Below are 5,337 nucleotides of genomic sequence, written 5' to 3'. Positions count from 1 at the left end.
ATACGCGCAATATTTTTTGCGCATGGGAGTACAGTGAGTAAAACCTCTGAGGAGTGGATGCTACGAAATTGTGAAGACCTCTAATTACCTGAGTGGGAGCAACAATTAGTTGGCGCGCGCATGGATCGAACTAAGAACATCATGCACCAGAGGTAAACACTCTACCACTGATCCACTGAGGCTCTGATTCTCGATGGGAGAGCACAAAAAATGTAATTTCACAATCATTCATTTTCATTAATCATACATTTCCCTTAGCCTAAGGGCATAACTGTGTGACGTTAAACAATAACAAAAAATATTTAAATGCTTGAAATTACTCATCGCGCCGTTAAATAACGGAAAACATCTTCGAAAGAACATCTACCGGACGAAATTGTATTTTATAAACGTGATCCTCTTTACTGTCTTTAGTAGAGTTTCTTTACTTATTTACTTTAATTTAATGCCGTTTATAGCTAAGGAACACACTCAAAATACTCATAATCTCAGGCTCTACTCCCGCTGGGGGATCTTGGCTTGAACACAAACACGAGTAGGCTTAATGGTTCAAATTACACTTTAATCTCTATTTCTTATATCATATTATCTCATAGCATATCATCTCATATCTTATATTATCTCATATATCGTATGTCATATCTCATATCATCTCATATCTCATATTATATTATCTCATATCTTATATTATCTATCATATCATCTCATATCTTATATCATCTCATGTCTCATATTATATTATCTCATGTCATATCATATCTCATTATATTATTTCATATCATATCTCATATCTCATATTATATTATCTCATGTCATATCATATCATATCGTCAATACTGAAAAAGGGACGTTCAATTGTAATCAGTTAATTAATGTTATTTTTATATTTTTTTTGTGGCAAGAGTTTTGTGAGTTTCCAAAGTTAACCTGCAAATAATATGGCTTTTAGTTTGAATGCTGTACGTACGGCCAATACATAAGTTTCTATCGTAGTTAATTTCTGGCTTTCTAGACCACAATTTCCTACTTTTAAGTTCTAATAACTCCCCATTTAACTCATGACAATGAATTTTCGGTTTTGGCCCCAGCATCAAGTGGGACGAAAGGAGCGTGCGCCACAAATCCGAAGTACCCACGCCGGAAGAATACAATCAAATAATCTATAAACATTATTAAGTTAAAAACATAAATTAACTTAAAAATTGAAATTACAAGGCACACTTTGCAACATTATCTTCCTTCTTACCGTACTGAAAAGTATTGCGTAATTCTTTAAAGCATTCCACAATTTATTCGTTTATACACGCAGGTAAGCACATTTCTTGAAGTGTCAGGATGGCCGAGCGGTCTAAGGCGCCAGACTCAAGCGACAGCTTTCACAATACGCTTGTGACACTGAGTAATTCTGGTCCTCATACGAGGGCGTGGGTTCGAATCCCACTCCTGACATCAAGTTTTACTTATTGTTTTAATCATAATACTTAAGAAAAGGACCCCGCACTTTTCTTATGGAAAGTGGCTTTCGGCTAATGTTGTTGAAACTTCGCTGGTTGATAGTTCTTAACATGTGGATCAAAAGTCTCAATGGGCACAAAGACCGAAATCCACTCCTTCCCCCAAAAAAACCGCCTCCAAGTAGCTGGGGGGCATTGAACTGATTTCAGCATGTAAAACAATTTGTTGTTTTAATCAACTCAACAAGGACCCCAAACAACCACATGTTAGACTATCAAACTACCCCACTTGACACCGCCCTTTGCCCCCCACATTTCCCCCCCCCCGCGAATTACCTTACGGATGTTCCATATTACTGTAGTTTATAGTTGCGCGTATGTGTTGAAATACCTACAGTTTTGGTCTCACCGACGATATAATAGGTTTCACGTATTGCTGATTACGAATCTGAGGTGAGAGTTCTAGAATTCAAGATGGATGATCAATATGGCGGATTAAAAACACGAAACTCCTGAATGTAGCCACAAATAGCTGTTTACTAGGGTATTTTGGGTCGTTGGTTACGAATCTGAGATCAAAATTCTTGAATTCAAGATTGCAGATCCAATATGGTGGATAAAAACGTCGAAGCCACAAATCGTAGTAGACTACAGTGTTTTTAGATCGCTGTTTAAGTACGCAACATTCCTAGATACTTCAGCCACCATGTAGAATTATTCTGCACCCTTGCCCTTTACCAAAACCCACCACAGATATCTTAATGCTGAACGGTGTTAAAATAATTCATCAATTATCTGTTCATTATTTTCATCATTTCGGTTTGCAGCATCTAATGTGGTACTTAGCAATGAGTCATCGGGATATCTAATATTCTGTAAATGTCGTGCATGGCCTAAATACCACAAGACACTTGCAAAGTGCGCACATGTACCTAATGTACAAGCACCGCTTTGACATGTACAGCAGTAACCTTGAATAACATTTTGATCATAATCCTGGTCATCTTCATCATTGCTTACATATGCTATGAAAACTTGATGCTTAGTTGCATTGCAGAACCTTGAGTAGAGGCATATGCGCAGGAATCCCGGTTCAGTTACGTTTTCGTCAAGCTGGAATTGCTCACCCTTATCTCGTATTAGTTTATCTTGGACGTAAGAGGATGAGAGATCTACTTGATATATGCCTACAGTCAAATCTCGTAAGTAGTTTATGTTAAGTACAGAGAGATCAATTAGGCCTTGATCATTCAGCGGTACCCATTGACCGTTCCTTCTAATAAGATTATCTACCTCCGCTCTTGCTTTAACAACGTTCGGCATGATTGACCTATTTCTCATTTCTCTAGCTAATTCAATGGTTGCATCTTGCATGAAAATAACGGGATGGTATCTGTTCAAAATAGCTCCAGCTATGCGACAGAAACTATTCAGTTTCTTTGCATGTTGCAGATTCAACGTCTGTGCAAGAAACTTAAAAACAGATCTTAGATGCCCGTTTCTTGCCTCGAGTATCCATCGACTTTTAGTAACTAGTCGAGAAGTATTCGCTTCTTCTGTTGATAGTTGTCTTTCACGTGGTAGTAGGAGTGCGGGCATTCTATATCAATTCCTAAATATTCCAGTAAAGGAATTGCATCGCGGTATCCTCTGTCTACTAACACAATGACCAGGATTATGATCAAAATGTTATTCAAGGTTACTACTGTACATGTCAAAGCGGTGCTCGTACATTAGGTACATGTGCGCACTTTGCAAGTGTCTTGTGGTATTTAGGCCATGCACGACATTTACAGTATATTAGATATCCCGATGACTCATTGCTAAGTACCACATTAGATGCTGCAAACCGAAATGATGAAAATAATGAACAGATAATTGATAAATTATTTTAACACCGTTCAGCATTAAGATATCTGTGGTGGGTTTTGGTACAGGGCAAGGGTGCAGAATAATTCTACATGGTGGCTGAAGTATCTAGGAATGTTGCGTACTTAAACAGCGATCTAAAAACACTGTAGTCTACTTCGACGTTTTTATCCACCATATTGGATCTGCAATCTTGAATTCAAGAATTTTGATCTCAGATTCGTAACCAACGACCCAAAATACCCTAGTAAACAGCTATTTGTGGCTACATTCAGGAGTTTCGTGTTTTTGATCCGCCATATTGATCATCCATCTTGAATTCTAGAACTCTCACCTCAGATTCGTAATCAGCAATACGTGAAACCTATTATATCGTCGGTGAGACCAAAACTGTAGGTATTTCAACACATACGCGCAACTATAAACTACAGTAATATGGAACATCCGTAAGGTAATTCGCGGGGGGGTGGGGGAATGTGGGGGGCAAAGGGCGATGTCAAGTGGGGTAGTTTGATAGTCTAACATGTGGTTGTTTGGGGTCCTTGTTGAGTTGATTAAAACAACAAATTGTTTTACATGCTGAAATCAGTTCAATGCCCCCCAGCTACTTGGAGGCGGTTTTTTGGGGGGAAGGAGTGGATTTCGGTCTTTGTGCCCATTGAGACTTTTGATCCACATGTTAAGAACTATCAACCAGCGAAGTTTCAACAACATTAGCCGAAAGCCACTTTCCATAAGAAAAGTGCGGGGTCCTTTGTCTTTATGAATAATAATAAAATATTTAAAAATGGACAATATTCGGATGGGTGCATCTAGAAAGTTGGAAACTTTTATGAAATCCTTAACGTAGCCTATTGTCTATCTTACAAGGGGAAAATAGAGTTTAGTAAACGAATTTCGGGGTCATTTTTCACGAGGTACTAGTGCACTTTTAAAGCCATAATATTACAAATTGGGAGAGTGCAATAGCCATAAATAGAAGAGAAAAAGCGTCTTAAAGTTTCCGACTCGCCACATATATGATACGACATGTTAAGTTATCAAGTGACGGCGTAGTAGAATGAGGAGCATCTCCACCTCACATGCAACGGGTCCCGGGTTTGATTTCCGTTCGAGTCATTTCTTTTTTGTTTTTTGCTTTAACCAATAAAGTAGCCATTCGTAACTAACCAATAAAGTAAAATATCGATTCACCATATGTTTATAATGCATAAAAAAAAAAATATAATTGTTCAAATCGTTGTAAAACCTTGCAACGTGTCATGTTACTAGGAACAAAATGAAACCTATTCCGTAAATATATTCATATCACGAGTTATATTATGGTTACCACAGTCGTGAAAAATCTTCTTGGGGAATGAGGGGGAATCCAATTTGGTAATACTGGATGTATTCTACAACCAGGGGCGTCATTTAAGACTTCGCTTGAGGAGCGGCAAAAGCACCACCGACATAAGACTTTCACGTTTTGTACTACTATATTAGTAGACAATCGATTAAAGTATATAATTCCTAATTCCTTAAACTCTCTGGGGGGGCATTTGCCCCTCTTGCTCCTCTAAATGACGTCCCTGGCTCAGGCCCGTATTTATCTATTGTGCGCCCCTGTGCTCTAAATAATTTGCGCCCCTGAAAACAACCAATATTAGAGTTGAATTAACAGTTTTTGGGGTCGATGAGATGAATAGTGAGAGTTTTAATCCAATTCAACTTTAAGGTCATCCTCTACTCTCCAGGGAGAAAAAAAATCTTTGAGTTTTACGTCCCACGGTTATGCCGGTTAGGCTAAAGGAGACGGTGATGATGAGTGATGAATGAAATGGTGGAATGAAGAAAGTGGGAGGAAACGGGATCTCCAGGGAGAGTGCGAGATTTTAAAAATAATTGAAACTGACAGATATTAGTGTCGAATTGATAGTTTTCGAAGTCGCTGAGTTTAACGGTATCAATTTTCATGTTCAAGTTCATCCTGACCTTCGGGTGGGACAGGATGACTTTTTAAAAATAATCAGAT

The 5,337-nt window shown here is 38.3% G+C and overlaps 1 non-coding gene across 1 annotated transcript; it reads left to right on the top strand.

The window, feature by feature from the left end:
• The first annotated feature begins 1,329 nt into the window (after window positions 1-1,329).
• TRNAL-CAA (transfer RNA leucine (anticodon CAA)) lies at window positions 1,330-1,449 on the top strand. Its single transcript has 2 exons — window positions 1,330-1,367; window positions 1,404-1,449. It is a non-coding gene; the product is annotated as a tRNA-Leu (tRNA).
• The last annotated feature ends 3,888 nt before the right edge of the window (window positions 1,450-5,337 follow it).

Source organism: Thermobia domestica, chromosome 2, assembly GCF_964235325.1.
Source record: "Thermobia domestica chromosome 2, izTheDome1.hap1.1, whole genome shotgun sequence".
Classification (NCBI taxonomy): Eukaryota; Metazoa; Arthropoda; class Insecta; order Zygentoma; family Lepismatidae; genus Thermobia; species Thermobia domestica.
This window is presented reverse-complemented; position numbering and strand designations above follow the sequence as displayed.